This window comes from Cygnus olor, chromosome 15 (genome assembly GCF_009769625.2).
Source record: "Cygnus olor isolate bCygOlo1 chromosome 15, bCygOlo1.pri.v2, whole genome shotgun sequence".
Lineage (NCBI taxonomy): Eukaryota > Metazoa > Chordata > Aves > Anseriformes > Anatidae > Cygnus > Cygnus olor.
In genome coordinates, this window is record NC_049183.1 from 15821298 (window position 1) to 15837777 (window position 16480).

The window sequence follows — 16480 nt, forward strand, 5'->3', positions numbered from 1 at the left end:
AGTTCTGTCATTTCAAGGCCATACTAAAGGACGGAGCTCTCATTTGTTTGCTGCATTTAAATCTGCAAAATCATTTTCCAGGTTCCATAGATGACTGAATTTTGCACAGCTGGGACAGGAGAAAAACCAAATCTGAGATACCAGAGGGTTGTTTTGTTGTTGTTTTTTTTCTTTTTTTTCACCTGACTGCAAAACCAGCGGCACGAAACAAGACCACAGGGTGGCAATTAAAGTAATTACCAAAAAATTAGATCCCTCCCTCTTTTTCCCTCACATAATGGCAGGTCATTAAAGTTAATAGTCAGGATCACATTTGTACATGTCAGCAAAAAGTCATTGCAGCATCTTTCATCTCCGCTACTGCATGCAGCTTTCCTGCCATTCCTTCAGTCTCCGTGGGAGCAGCACGGTATGTCGGCTTCTGGGTTTGGGTTTTCTTCATTTTGCACCTGCTGCTGGGACTCGCCAGCAAAGGCTTTGTGGTGCTAAAACTGGTCTGTTGGGACGGGAAAGCTTTCAAGTCCTCTGAAGACTTCTAGGTCAGGGAGGAATTTTTGTCAGATGTAACCCCGGAGACAACTCCATCTGGAGCCAGAAGTGGGTATTTGGTGGAGCAAGGGGAAAACCTGAGCTGCCTTTAATGGTGGCATCTCCACCCCGAGGGGGCAGGTCCATCCCCGTGCCGCAGCTGCCACGTGTCGAGCTAGCAGTGCTTCTGCACGGGGGTGGCTTCAGTCCAGAGCATCTCAACACCTTGACTTCCCACCAGACCAACACACCCATCCTTAAAAAGATCCTGTGGGGTTTCACAAAAATGAGAGACCAGCCGTTCACCCTCAAAAAAAAGATGCTGCCAATGCCACACTCAGAGGGGCCATGTATTTTCTAAGGGAGGATGGATTTTAGTCCCAGTGACCATGGGTGGGAACTGTACATGCCCTGTGCAGGATCAGCCATGAAGGGAAGTATGCAAGGAAGCAATTTTATTTGAGCTTTTTCCCTTACAGTGTTGCAGACACAAACTAGACTTGAAAATAAATGAAGCATGGCTTTTGGATAATGGATCTAAGCAAAGCCCATGGGTACAGCACCTACTGCCTTAGATTAATACAGAAAAGGGTCCGTTCTGGGCACAGACAGGGATATCTTCACCATAAAATCTAAGCATATCGCAGTTGGGCTTGTTGCAATAGTCTTTCTTCTGCTCTTTTGTCCAAGGACAAAATTTTCCTGTCTTCCCAGCTGGCATTTGTGCCTCTTCAGAGCAGGGAGGAGGATACACGCAACATAGAACGATCAGCACTAAGAAAGGAAAACTGATACATGCAGTGAACATGCAGAAAGGTTGCCAATTTTATAGCAGCAAAAGATACTAATAAATACGTGGCTCGGGGGAACCTGGCATCACAAGGGAAGTTCCAGGTTCCAAGCCACCAGCTGCTCCGTCCACTCTGGTATCAGAGCACGACCCAAACAAACAGGATTTCTATTTTACATCTGATCCCGGAGAGATGGATAGTGTCTGTGTTTGCTGAACTCATCAGCGGGCCTCTCCCGACGGCTGAGCATGCCAGAGGCTGTTGAATGATGCAGGCTTGATGTGATCCTAGGAGAAAATTTCATTTCCCCATTTTTACGCCGGAAGGTCTCTGAACTATTCCAGCTGCTCAGGAGCAGTGAGGGTCTTTGGGAATGATACACCTCAGCCACACTGCTTTTCCTCCCCACAGGTCAAAACTAGCAATGACAGGACAGCGTGAGGCGTTCTTGAAGGAGAAGGGAAGAAGATCCTGCTGTCATGCTTCTGGGGAGAAATGTGCTGAGTGCTGAGATGTGCGCCGGGGGCTGGAGCTGCTGTCCCCCTCCCACCACCCTTGTGCCAAGGCTGCACTTCCTGATGGTCCTCACTTCCCAGCACGGATTTGGGGAACCCCTTTGCAGGCACGGACCCTTTCCTCCACCAGGGGAACGGTCTTGCATGGCTTCACCAGCATCATTTTCTTCACCTGGGAGCCAGCTTCTGTTCCAAGCCCCAGAAGGGACGATGATTTGGAGCCCAACCTGACTGGCTGTGGGTAGCCGTCACAGGGGGTCACTGTCCCCCCAGGCTGCTGAAAAGCTTCACTTGCACCCACCCAGCAAGGGGCAGGGGATCACATCTCGATTTGTCTTTTATCTCTTCTTCACACCTTGCCGAACGGAGCATGTCTTTTGCAGCCAGGACTGCCGTGGAGCTTCCAGCCTTTTGTAAGTCTGTCTTGTGGCTTCCAGTGGCCCTAAAAATTGCAATTAATATGTGCTGGAAATTCCCCAGCCTTGCCCATGCTCTCCCTGTGCAAGTTGCAGTACCTCCCATATCATTAGTCCTCCTTCGGCAAACTGCTATTGTGCATTTGATACTTTTATCTTTTAGCAGTTTTTCTTTACATTTTTCATCTGCTAAATTGCATTTTTGTGGGCTTCTCTCTCTCTCTTTATTTTAGTTTACGTTATTTCTTTCCCCGGTGTAACCGTACTCTTAGGAAGATTTTAATTACCTTCCTTTAAAGCCAAATGACAAGTAGAGCATGTCATCTGTAGCTAAAGTATCACTTGAAAATGCAAAAGCCCTGGCTTTATCAGGCTTAAAAGCTTTCCTGGAATATGTTCAAAAACTGCTGACTGGGCAAGATTAAACATCGCAATGTTAAGTAAAAGATCTCCGCATGTGGTATTCTTTTATTCCCCCGGGCGATCAAGTTAAACGGCAATGCAGCCTTCAGGCCTTCTTCTAAAATATTATTAGTTGTTTTTTTTTGTTTTTTTTTTTTTTTTTTTTTTTAATTCTCCTTTGTGCGACAGGGAGAGGGGTGGGCACTTTGGGGGTGAGAATCTCAAAACAACCGTACGCAAAAGCAGAGGGGAGCTGCAGCCACGCCGCTGTCAGAAGAGATCAGGTGTTTCTGGAGCCGAGCAGGGACAACAGAGGGCATCTGAGGAGCATCTCCATGCCACCTGTGCCTGGTGCTCACCGTCCCTGGTGCTCATCACCCCAGGCAATCCCCTCCCGTGAGCCAGGGTGGCCCCGCGGCTCAGCAAGGCTCTGATGGGAAGCTGGAGGCCTGGAGGCTTTGGGGCACGGGGGGGGCTCTGGATTTATGGTACCAAGTTTTTCCCTCCCTGACTGGGGAGTGAGATGATCCCGCTCTGCTGGCCAAGTGCTTGGAAAGGAGAACTCTGGGATGTGGAGGGAAAACACTTAGGGCTTAAAAGGCACGTTGGACTTCCAGGTCTGTCCAGATTGTCTCTGAAGAAATCCTCTGAGAGCTTGGATTACTCATTTTTAATACGAACAGGAACCACCTGCCTGCAATCACACACATAAACTGTTGGTTACATCTCAATGGAAGAGCAGCTCGAATGCTTTTTACTGTAATGCTTAACCCACTGTGCATTTTGGAGCTTTTTCTTCTTTTAATTGAAAACACACTTTTCAGCCGTGCAACGTGCTCGCCTTTATCTCCCCCAATCTCCCCAAGATGCAGGAACAAATCCAGACCCTTGCAGAGGGCTCTCCTTGGTTTGAGATCGGGGGATTTGGGGTGATGAAGGGCATGGCAGGGCTCAGCATGCGATCCTGCCAGGGCTGAACTCACCCATGGCTCTGCTGCTCCACAGCCTGCGGCCCCTCGGCACTACCACTGAGCTGCTTCTTCCCTTTTCCTCCTTCGAGACCCAGACAGGGGTCTCGAAGAAGGACTCCCAGAAAGATTTCTATTTTTCTTTCTGCAGATCCATTGAACCTTATTAAGTCTCCCCACAAAATGCAACTAAAACTTCTAGATTTTTTACTCTAATTTCTGGACAAACAGGCCACACAGTGCTTGTCTCCCAGATTTTAACCAGCTGGGAAAATACAGCTCTCAGTTTTGTGCCAAACATCCAACATTGGGGTGTTTTGTTGTTGTTCCCTTTTTTTGTTTTTGTTTTCCCAACCAGGAAAATGCAACAGTTTTGCATCCTTGACCTGTGTGTGTGTAGCTGTGGTGTTTTAGCAGATAGAATCACCTTTTGTCCTGTGGAGTTTCCATAGGGACTGAGCATTCCCTTCAATAAAGGGCTCCGAGTGAATGTAGCCTTCTCAGGGATATCACACAACCAGGCCTGCAAAAGCCTTTTATTAGGACATTCACCTCTGATGGGATAATTTTACCTATCAGATCACATAATCTCTTCCCCTGATGCTGAGCCAGGAAATGAAAAAAGACCAGTGGGGAGATTTTTGACTCCTGAGCCAGGTTCTGCTGTGATGACAGCCTCGATTACTTGGTCACAGTCTTCTCAAAGGATGAGTACATCGAGCAAAGCCTGAAATTACAATGCTCGACCAGACAATAGGTGGGGCAAGAAAGAGAGCAGCGACCAGACACTTTTAGATCAAATTATCAGCAGATCATGCCATTTAGTCTATTCATAAATACCTTAGTGGGTTAGTTAGCTAGCGGAATTCATCAGGCTGGAAATTAAGGTATCTTCTGTTGCTCAACTTTTGTCCGCTGTAGTAATGTTTGGTGCAAACACAGGTGATTGAAAAAACACAGAGGTTAAGAGGATTTCAGAAAAGAGGATGCAGGTTAGCACACAAGTAAGCTGAAATGTAAGCCTTCCTCTGCTCTGACTTGTTACCGCATATCCTCTTTCGCTGGGTCTAGGAGCAGTAACATAATCACAGCAAAGCGAAGGGCTGCACAGACCGCTGGAAGGTAATTAAAAAATACCTGGTTGCAAGAATAAACTATTGCCAGCCCAGAGGAATGGAGCTGGGGTTTCCGCTACACCCTTTGGGTCCAAATCATCAGCCTCATGAAAACAGAGCTACAGCCCCAGGAAGGAGCGGGGAGATCTCCACAGCTGCCCCATGGCAGGATCTGCTTTGCTGCTGTCCCTTCTGAGCAGCCAGAGACCTTCAGCAGGCAGAAGCTGGCAGCAGGGCTATAGCCCTGCTTCGCTATCTTCCCCCCTCACAGCTTTCATCAAAATTCATTCTGAACCTCTGCACTGAAACTTAAGCTGCCTCTTCTCCTCTTCTCCATCGTGCATGTGGAGAACTGATCATTCCCTCTCTCTTTTGCAGCAGTTTTTGAAGATTGCTCTCATCTGCTTTTCCAGTTTTCTCTTCCTGAGGCCAAACCATCATCCCTGCACCTTTTCTTTCATCAGGCTGTTCATTCAGCTGGTGGTCTGCCATAATCTTCAGACTCTTCTCTGAAGGATCACAGCCTGTCCGGTTGCTCTGCATCCTTTCCATTTACCCACAGGTTAATTTTGCAGTACCTCGCACTTATTCACCTGCAAATCTAGTAAGCGTACACTGAGCTAGGGCATCCTGGTGGTTAATTAGAAGACTGAATAGCATCACACCTTGGGCAGGTTCCTTGAGTCAATGGGATCCAGCTTTCTTCTCCAGGTGAGGCACCACTGACTTCTTCCCGCAGGTTCCCTGTTTCACACCCACTCTAACACAGAGGGTGGTTTTGCAAGGCCAGATAGCAAAGTCTTGTACACCCACGAACAACTGAAATTAAGTCCAATGTAAGTAATCTGCTTCATGCTGGCACTTCTGTCACTGCACCTGAACAATTCCGCTTTTGAAAGATAAAGCATTTCCCTTCCAGAATGTCATTGTTTTGCTGAAAATCAGTGGCTCATACTAAAATGTCACCATTGTTCTTCCAAAATAACTCCTATGCTTGTATAGCATATCAGCTGTAACCACTGAGCTGCTTGTCAAAACACCGGCTGTGTTCCCTCCAGCCCCTCCAAAAGGGCTGGGTCCTGTGCTTCCATTTTTCACCATAAACACAATTTGGCAATGGTCTTTTAGCAATGTTGTGACATTTAAATTCTGGTTTCAGAGTTCGTTTGAGTCTGAAGGCACAGCAGTTGGGAAAAGATCCCGTTAGATGTGAGCAAATATGCCAGGACAGGGTGGCCAGCCCTCCTTGATGTGAGGTTCAGTGCAAAATCTCCGGCGTGGCAAGAGCCACGAGCTGCATGTCATGTACAGCAAAACCCCAAGGGGGGAAGACCTTGGGCAGCAGAAGGACTAAAGGCTGGGGGAGCAGAAAGGGGAGCTATAAAGAACACATCTCTGATGGAAACCAGTTCATTGACCCTGGGTGAGGTCTGGGTCACCTCCCTGAACTCAGAGGTGTTGCTCCGAACTGACAGGGGTGCCACTTGGTCAGAGTTGTTGGTTTATAGCTTGTGCGTGGTGGAGGAAAGCCCTCTCCCTCACGGAAAAACTCTATTTATAGGAATCTGAGAGGTGGAAGACAGAGAGTGTCTTTGTGCTTACGTATTGATGATAATTTCTGGGAATTCCACCTTTCCCTTGCCCTTCAGTGTTTGCCCTACAAGTTCACTATTCATTTATTATGGGGAAGCAAGGCAAGGCGGAGGCATGCAGTCCTCTAACAAGTCACCTCCTAGGGTATTTTCTAGCCAGAGCAGGAAGTTGCAGCTGGGTTGGTAACAAAGTCATCTTTCCTTTGATTTCCCCCCGAAGCCATTCCCTGCAACCTCAGCTTGCTGCTGCAGCATTGATCTGCCATTTCACCTCCACTCCAAGTCTTCCTCCAGAATATTCCTACATGAAAGAGAAGGAAAACCCACATGGGACATTATTCTCTTAAAGCCAGACAGGGCCATTATGATCATCAAGTCTGACTTCACACGTAATACAGGACATACCTGTCTACACGGAGCTTGTAACTCCTCTGTGAGCCGTAGCAGATCTTTGCAAAAAACTCCTGGGGTTAAAGTCTTCAAGCGATGGAGAATCTACAGCACACCTCTGTAATTCTCTGCTTGCTCCTACTGGTGTCTGTAGCTTGCAATTCCTGGAGAGGGCAAGGATGAAAGGCAGACACGGATCCTCGCTGCTGCACATCAGGAATGTTTAAATCAGCTGAAGGGCACTGAAGACAGTCTCTGTTCCTGGAAAGATGAGAAGATCAGGCTCATTGCAAAACTGCATATCATTGGAAAAAATAAAAAATAAATTTAAAAAAAAATAGCATGCCCCTGAACTTCACTATTTGAGAAAAGTTTGTGGTGGAAGCAGTGATTTGGAAGGACCAGAACAAAGCTGGGGGGATTATTTTCCACGCTGTTTGGAAAGTGCCACAGCACCTCTCAGTACCAGTGTGTCAGACCAGCCCACCTGAACACCCCAGACCCTTAATGCAGCCACAGTCCCCCTCTTTCCCTTGTTGCCATTCCCAGAACTTGCTGTCCAGCAGCTCGGGCTGGGGGCAGCACCCCAGTGCAGTGCTGCAGGATGCGTGCACCCACACACCCCCATGAGACCGCATCCCCCTGCAGGGGCCATCACCAAACCTCGGCTTATCGCCTCCTTCTTCTGCAACATCTCAAAGTCAGGCTGGGGATGAGTAACGGATGCTGAAAGGGTTTGTGGGGGCTGTTTGCTGGTTCCTGGCAGAGGCTCGAACATCTGCACCAGTGACCCAGTAACCAGAGCGGCCACTCTCCCCCACCTCGCCAGATGGGCTGTGTTATGATCCTGACCACAAATAAAGACAGCAAGGAAGCAGAACACGGGCTGTCAGTCCGGCAGATAACCCGACTGCCATTCCCAGGCAGATTCCCCCAGTATCAGGCCCGAGGGGCAGGTGCCCCCTCTCCCTGGGGGGTCAGAGTTCAGGCTCATTAGCGCAGGCTGAGGGACAGCTAATCAGGATGGAAGGGCTGATGTCAGAGCCCCCTCACCCTGCCTGCTTCCCGCTGGGAGGAGCTGCCCTGGACTCCCACACAGCAGCCTGACCATTAATTAGCTCCTTGATGAACCAAGTCTCCTTTCACGTGAAGTAGTCTTTGCAGAAGCTGAAGGATGGGGTGAAAACATGGTGTTCATTCAGACCAGTGGCAATAACCATGTTTACTTCAACAAGATGGGGATTTTAGCCTGGGGAGAAGCCAAACAGCAAAGCATTTCCCATCATCCACACAGAGCTATGTTATCATCATATAAATGCTGTGGGCTGCTAAGGATGGACCAAGAGCCCCTCCGCTGGAAAAGGTTTCACTGCTTTGAAAATCATTACTGAATGCTGGCATGGTCAAGCAGTCCAGCCTGTAATGGCTTAATCCAAAAAGGGCTGCTAAAATGCACCATTCCAGCTCCGTCCAGCTGGGTCCTTGTGTTGCATTCGTCGCGGTGGTATTGGATGGCAGAGCAAGGCAGGGACACGGAGGGAGGGGGCAGAGCCCGGGCTCCCAGACATCTGCCACACAGACCATATACAGCCAGTTGGGAGCAGCCAAAATCCCAAATCCGTTGCAGTGACAACCCTTGGGGAGCCTTGAGCCTGCTGCTCTGACATGCTCACTCCTCAGCCCATGCATCTGTTGCAGCCGGGTGGCATGCCCAATGAGCCTTCAAACACCTCCACAGTCCTGGGGAACGTGCCCATCGTGGGTCTGTGCACCCTTTTCACCTGTGGCTGGTGAAACCCCAAGCAGGCACCTGGGCTGGAGCAGCCCAGAGCCAGCAGAGCGTAACCTGGCTGTTCAATACGTGCAGAGGGGAAGGGCTGCCCCTGGCCGGCTGCACATGTCCAACTGCACCCGCACATTCCAGGCTGAATTAAATTTTCTGCTCCTCACCCAGGGCCCTGGAGAGCAGCAGCTGCCTCAGACTGCACCTAAGATGCATATAAATAGAGGCATAATACCTTATTATAAAGGAATGCATGCCTAAGTAGGAGATACAGTTACCTTATGAGGAGGAAGGGGGAGGAGGCGAAGATCTGTGCAGAGCAAGGGAAAGCGGGCTGACAGAGATCTAGATTGACTTATTGTAACGAGATGCTGTCAAGATTAAAAATCATATTGACCCCCTCCCTTGAGCTGCAGCAAAAGCAGGAGCCAGGCCCTGGCACCCTCCACTGCACGGTGCTGGGGAAGGACTCGGGTCTGCTTCTGGGATGCTGGGGAGTGAAAACAAGTCCTTGGCCTATCCTCAGGTGCATGGCACAACCACACACAGTCACCCCCCGCAGGATGGTGAATTCTGGACACTACTGTCTCCATTCTGCAGTAATTGAGGGAGTAATCTTGGAGTCAAGGATTTAATTTAGGGGCTGAAAATTGCTTTGGGCACAGATGAGCACTTGGTCCATCTGGTGTGTTCCCGGGCACCTGTCCTCAGCAGCACGTCCCGCAGCACGTAGTCACCAAATCCCTGCTGCGCATATGGCTCGTGGAGGCCACCAGGCTGAGGACATGTGCCAAGCGGGGGCTCTGACTCAGGTTCCCCCACAGTCCTCTGACTGTGCAATTTTGGGACAATCTTGCCTCTCACTTGCAGCCAGCAATTCCAGGCAGACTTCAGGGCTCTGCCTCCAGACCTGGCAGAAATCCTATGGACATAAACCATCACCAGTGGGCACCACCCAGCCAAGAAGAGCTGAGCCAGAGCCACCCAGCCCTGTGCCCCTTCCAACCCAGCGGATTTTGGGGACCCCTTGGTTCTTCCCTGAGGGCTGGGCTGCTACCACCCCACTGCTGGCTCAGCCCGCACCGTGCCCCGGCACACCGCACGCATGGCTGATCCAAACGGGTCTGCATGCAGCTGAGCTTGCCAGTGCTCCGGCTTTGATCTTCCCAGCCCGGGACGTGATGTAACACCTGCAGAATTATACAGTAATGAGTGAAAATAAAGTTTCTGGCAAATAAAAAGCACCAAAAGCAGGGCCTGGGAACCTGTCCTACAGCCCCGGCTCAGCACAGCGCGCTGCGTGGCTCAGGTTTGGGGAGTTGGTTGGCAGAGGGATTTTTTAAGTGGTTTTGTTTGTTTTTCCAGGCAAGACCTGTTGCGTTGACTTTGCACTTGTGCTTGCCCAAGCACCAGGCCCCCTCAGGGGGGTGAGGAGGAGGATGGGGCAGCCCCCATGGCTGTGTCCCCCACTCACAGCCCTGGCTGGACCCCGGGCACGGCCCCGCTCCTCTGGCCAACGTCTGAGGTTTCCTAGCAATGTTATGTGCTACCTCAGACCAAAAGAAAACACATTAGGAGAGCATCCACTTTAGAACAAGGACACAAACCGGTGCCAAAAACCATGGAAACCCCAGAGAAAACAACTGAAATCCGTGTTTATTCGCGGCTCCCGGTAGCTGCAGAAGTCCCGTTCCCACATGAAAGCGGCCATCGGCGGCCACCGAGCGGCCTGGCAGCCTGTCCGACTGCGGCCTACCCCCGGCCTGCTGCTCCCCGCAGCCGGGGGGATGTAAAGCTCCGTGTTCGTTAGTTAATGCTGGCAGAGTGCTCGGTGGATGAAGCTGGAAAGCCTCATACAAAGGCTAAACGTCCTTCTTCTAGAGCGATTACTCTGCAAATTCAGGTGTTGGCAGCTTTGGGTTACACGAGGCTGACCCAAAGGAATGACCCGGCTGTAAGGGAAGAGTAGGATCCGGTTCAGTTTGATCTGTAGGATTTACCCTGGGATAAAGCAGTGATTGGAAACGCACCCTAGACCTTTACCAACTGTGTCAGGGAGGTAAAACAAATTTCCAGCTTGAATCCAGCCAGAGCAGTGGGCCCTTATTCCCCTGCACCAACTCTGGATTAAGCCAGGCCCTCCAGCCCAAATATTTCTATATCCCTGGCAGTGGATCAAGATATCTGTAAGCAGAGACATGCAAATTTCCACGACTGAAGACGTGGCCCCAGCTGACGGAAGCAAAGGTTCTGAATCTGGTGTGTCTTTGGGCTTTGGGAGCAGGCTTTCAGGACAAGGAGCTGGTTTTCATGTTAAGAATCCTTCCATTTCTGATGATTTGTGACAAGCATAATCCCATACTAATTAGATTTCGGCGCATGTGTTGAAAGCACTGTGCACATTTAGATCGGTTGGGGTTTATGGAGGCTCTTGCTTGTTCTGCACAATTGTTTCAAAATTAATCCTTGGAAGCCTGTAAGCTCAGACCAGATAGGGCAGCCAGAAATCCAACCAAAAAAAATCACTTTTTGTTTTCTAATTCTCCTGATCTAGTCGGGTAGTAGGCAGGTTACAATTTCTGACATTACACTACCACTCAAAAATGTCCCAAGCTGTCTGCTTTCATTGCATCAATGATATCAGCTGTGTTGACCTGCTCTTAGAGAGTTTTAATTCTGTTTGCTCTTGGCTAAACTCCATTCCTAATCCTATTTTCACCCATTTCTATCCAATTTAATACAGCTTCTGTAAGTCAAAATTAATTACTCCATGTGCTCTCCCAGCCCTGTGGTCTAAAGGAATAATAGAGAAATCCTGCCTTGTTGTTAACGGCACCTCATGGCTGCTCTTATCCTGGGGAGCTGTGAGAGGGAGTGGGAGTTGCATAAGAAAATCATTACACTTTGCTCCTTTTTGCAATTAGTATTTCATCATCACAGCTATCACCTCGGTCAGTTTCCACGTGCCCATTTGTGCATTTTTAGATGTGATACCTGCAGAAGAACACTGATCTCCTGGGGCAAAGAAACAAGTCAGCACCTCCAAGTCACCTTCTCCCTTTTCCTTCACCTGCTCAGAAATATTTCATTTGCCTTTCATTTCCAGTATTAATTATTCCTTCTGCCCAACCTTTGCCAATGGGGCTCCCAAGGGGAGGAAGGATGGTTGTCTGGTCACACGCGTCTCATGTTTCGTTAGCCAGGCCTCCTGGTTTATGACTTACCCACCTAGACATTGGGTTTGTTCTTTACAGTGATGCCATAGATTTCAATTAACTGAGATTCATAGAGTGGAAACATCCCGAAGATGTAAAGAAGAATTCCTACTAAACCCTAGAATAATTCTTTTACCCCTGGTCTGCAGGCACCTAGGCATCCTACATCCAGGATGGATATTTGTTCCTAGGTTTTGTTAGTAATTGTTTTACATCCTTCTTTTCCTTCTACCTCTAAATATAGATACAGCAACCACTCACTACGCAATTGAGAGGCACGAGAGCTACCTGGTTGCTTATGCCTGAATGACAAATCTGCCAAACCACCCCAGCACCAGGCACCTTATATAAGAGCAAACTGTCAATTAATATAATATAATAAAGAGACTATATATGTGAATGTCTTTTCTCCTTCATGCAAACCACAGGAAGATTTTTTCATTACCCACATGGGTGATGGGAGTAAGCACAGTTCCTGTCACTGCAATTACAAAAGACGGGTAAAGTGAAGCCATGCTAACCAGCTTGCAGTGCTATGACGCATTACTAGCCTTACAGGAGATTTTTGTCCATCTCTTGGCTGGGATGGGGGTGGAAGTGATATTTTGGGACATTGTTGGGACGCCAGGAAGGCATCACTTGGGGACATCAGGAGCTCTGTGTGCCTCCAGAGGGGAGAGCTTTGCTCCATGAGCTCTCTAGTCCAGAAGGGGAAAATGAATGAATATTAAAGTAATAAGCCTATGAAAAAGAAATGAAATGTTTGTGTCTCTGTGACTGTGCACACCCAGCAACCAGTCTGGCCCAGGCTGTTCCCAGTGTTGCTGCATTTCAGAGCTAATTGCCCTCGTTGGAAAGAGGACAGCACAAAGCTCTAGAAGGAAACTTCAAGTGCAGTGTGGCCAGCTTCTTTGCCAAGATGCAGAGGGGAAATTTCCTCCCTAGTATTCAGTAAATTGTGTGCAGAGGGTAGTCAGAGTCCTCCAGTGAAAATCAAATGGCTTTTCCTGGGAAGCAGAACGAACCACAAGTATCAAGTCAGTGACATCAGTGAGAGTGATACAGGGTTAAAAATATCTAGCCAGTAAAAAGTTTTTTTTTTTTTTCGTTTTTTTTTTTCTCTGTCAGACAAGAAAATAAACCCATGGTATAATAAAGCAAGGAGTCTGTTTTCATACACTATTAAACCACTCATGCTGGCCCATGCTCTGTACTAAAGGGTAAAATCCAGTTATAGACAAAACTACTAATAATGTAAAACTCTGCCTCATTACACAGACCTAAGAGTGGATGCAGTTCTGCCATGTTCAGCTTTACAAGATGACACTGCAATGCTCTTATGTCCCTGAAGCATGGTGCACTTGGCATTTGGGGAAATATTTACTTGACTTCTTTCTTAATCTTTGTTAATGTACCTGCTAAACCTTCACTAGAGGATTTTGTATGCTTCAAAATATCTTTTCCTCATGTTTTGGAAAGCAGCAAAATAACACTACGGATAATAGGTAACCACCAGAAATTCAGTCTGAATATCTTTGCAACAGCAAGACAGTAATTATGTGATATTTATGAGCAATACACAACTTCAGTTTGATCTCAGAATAAATCCTGTGGTCATAGTTTTGCTTTTACTTCTACAAAGTTCTTACTCCAACTTACAATTAAACTCTTGCAAAAAAAAAGTTAAAGTTAGGAGTAAGGTATTAAAGAAGAGAGGTTGTCACACCAAGAAATGACTTTCCTATGCAACCTATAAATGTTCTGCAGCTAGTTCTAACAGACACTCAGCTTGGGTAACTACAGTGTCCCAAGTATCAAGAAAAATATGTTTACAGGATAGAAATAATCATTTTCCTATAACATTATGCTAATTCAGGTAAACAAATTGAAAATGAAAGCTTTTTAAAAATTAACTTCACTCACTTCATTTCCATTATTCATGCTGCGTTGTCTTCCTTTTAGCCTCAGTAAATTGTTCCTCTTTCAATTTTTCAGTAATTAGCACATAGGTATATATTGGGCAGGAGGTTGTTTTAGGATTTGATTACCACAAAGCAGCACAGCAGAGACATGTGAAACAGCATTGTGAGGCATTGCGTCTTTCCCAAGTGCCTGGTTCGTCTGTTCTTAATAGCATTACCCCTGTAGCTTAAACAGAAGTTCATGTTGCAGAGCTGACGTATTTTGCGTAGGACCAGCCAAAAAATTATGTTCCTTCATAATGAAGAATGTCAAGGTTTTGTAAGTACTTTTAATCCCCAACAAGGCTTTTGGAAACTATTTGTGGGGGAAAAAAAAGAACAACAACAACAAAAAAAAAACACCACCAACAAACACAAACACAAAAAGAAAGACCCTGCCTGACCCACCCACGCCACAGAGCCAGTAGCTCGCTTGGTGGTAAAGCATCTCCCAGGGGAAGCAAAGGCCAAAACTGCTTGTTATATTTCATCTGCTAACAGAGCTGTGCTGCAAAACGAAGATATGCAAGTGCTAAAACACACTGAGCACAAAGGTGCTCTTTCATTCCTGGGAGCCATCATCTTCAAGTAATTAACTGGGGATTAGAAATGATGCCCAAACAAATGACATACGGAAGGGCAAGAAATTATATTCCTTTCTTGAACCTTGCATTATATGGAGCGCTGCCAGTGCAAACAGCAAAGAGAACAGAGCGTTATGTCTTACCAATAATGAAAAAATAAGATTGCCGATTAGAGCGGGATGGTTGTTTTCAAAACAAAGCATCTCGGGGGTGGACAAGGCTCTGCCTGAGCCTCCAGCACGGTCATCTTCCGCTGCCCCGCTTCCTGAGGGCTCGCCGCTCCTCTGTCCCCCATAGGAAGCCAGTGCGGGTTGCATGGGACTTGCTACAGCTTCTGCAGCTGTAAATCAAAGACTGTGTCAACAGCATGTCAGCAGCATGAAGGAGTACTGCTGCTCCTCATGAGGAGTTTTCTTCTAATAATCTCTTCCTTTCGTTTGCCTTTTTACGGCGGTTGCGTAGCTCGGGAAGCAAGCACAGGAGCAGTGCATTTGGTGGTAGTAAAACTGCATCGTCTGCAGCAGTGGGGGAGTTTTATCCCTGTGAAGCACTCACACAGCAAGGCACTGGGGCTGCCAAAGCACCACAGCCAGGGGTTGCCTGCATCAGGTTCTCCAGAGGAGAGGTTGCTGGTGCTGCCCTCGTGGTGCAAAGCAGGCCCCGCGCTCTCCATGTTGCTGCAAGCACAGCACAGAGCTCCCTGCACACACCTGAGCTCCTCAGGCAATGTGCGAGTCCACATCAAAATCCCAACTCAGCTCTCAGGGAGACTCATGGCTCCCCCAAAACCCCCACAAGGTGCACGGGCTGCAGTCAGACCTCAGCAGCTCGTGTGTCCGTGCTGCCCCTGCTTCTGGTGCCCTGATAAATGCTGAGTTTGCTCTGGTCGGAGCAGCAAGAAGCGCTGCTACTGAGGAACCCCAGCCCAGATCTGGGCCCAGGCTCTGCAAATCCTCTGCCTCTGGCACCTCTGCAAACCCAGCCCTGATTTGCCTGGTAAAGGCAGCAGCTGCCCTGCAGTGTGCTGGTGGCACAGGGAACAAGCCCACCTCGTTGTCAGCCCTATGGAGGAGGAAAGGAGGCAAGGTCTGCAACCTGAGAGCAGTAATTGAATGTGTGTGTTAAGTAACTTTACAACCATGCTTCACTAGGAAGCCAATAAAAGGACAAAACACAATCACCGTGCTTTAATTAAGAATCTAACATTTAAATGAGGTGCCTCATCTGCTTGTGTTAAACGTGTTTGATTTAATTTGTTATAGTACACTTATTAAATAAATCAGCTTTATTGAATTTGCTGCGCCGGTGGCACGCTGAACAGAAGTGAATAGGAGAGAAGCCGGGTCTGGAATTTTCTTTTTAAGTCAACGGAGGCTCTGTCTGCTTGCATTGGCATTCAGGAAAATTAATTCCAGTTAATTAAAGACGTGAATTCAGAGCAGATCAGTTCAGCCACCCTAACACTCCGAGCAGACCTTTTCATTCAGAATTCGAGCACCGTTGATTCAGCTCAGCTTGATTCACTTGGAGTGTGACGCAATAAATTGAATTAAGGCCATTTAAAATCTGAATGAAGAGCAGCACCAGCCTTTCTCGGGGGCTAATTTCCCCCCTGGGTGCCACCTGAGCATCCCCGTGCAGTTCCAGGGTTCCTAGGAGTGAGCAGGTCGGGCTGCCCTGTGCCCTGCTCCTGGCCCCACGGGAAATTCCAGCAGCCAGAAGAGTGAAGCCATGGTGGGGGGATTGGCCCTGGTGCCACCACCCAGCCACTCCCTGCCCTCTCCAGTCCAGACTGGCATGGAAATGCCATCTTTCAGCTCTTTGAGACGGGAGATCCAGTATAGAGCTATTAATACATACCAGCTGGGGAGAAATCCTCCTGCAATCGGCAGCCTCTGGCCGGACCACAGATCGTGGAACCCGGCAGTCCCTGAGGGCTGGCAGTCCCAGCCCATCCATCGCTCCCCACCCACCCTCTGCTTCACCTGCAGTGGGGGCGATCGCCCACCTTGCTCGGGGAGCCCCCAGCCCCAGTCCCTGCAGGCACAAGGTCAGCAACGTCCACCCAGCACTCGCACGCTCCAGCGCACCCAGGTGCGGGACGCTTCAAAAAACACCACCGCGAGCCCCAGCCTTTTCCTGGCTCGCCTCCATCCCTGCGTACACTCAAGTAATACCTACTCATTTCACAGGGCAGACAGGGGAGTTTAAAAGTCGCTT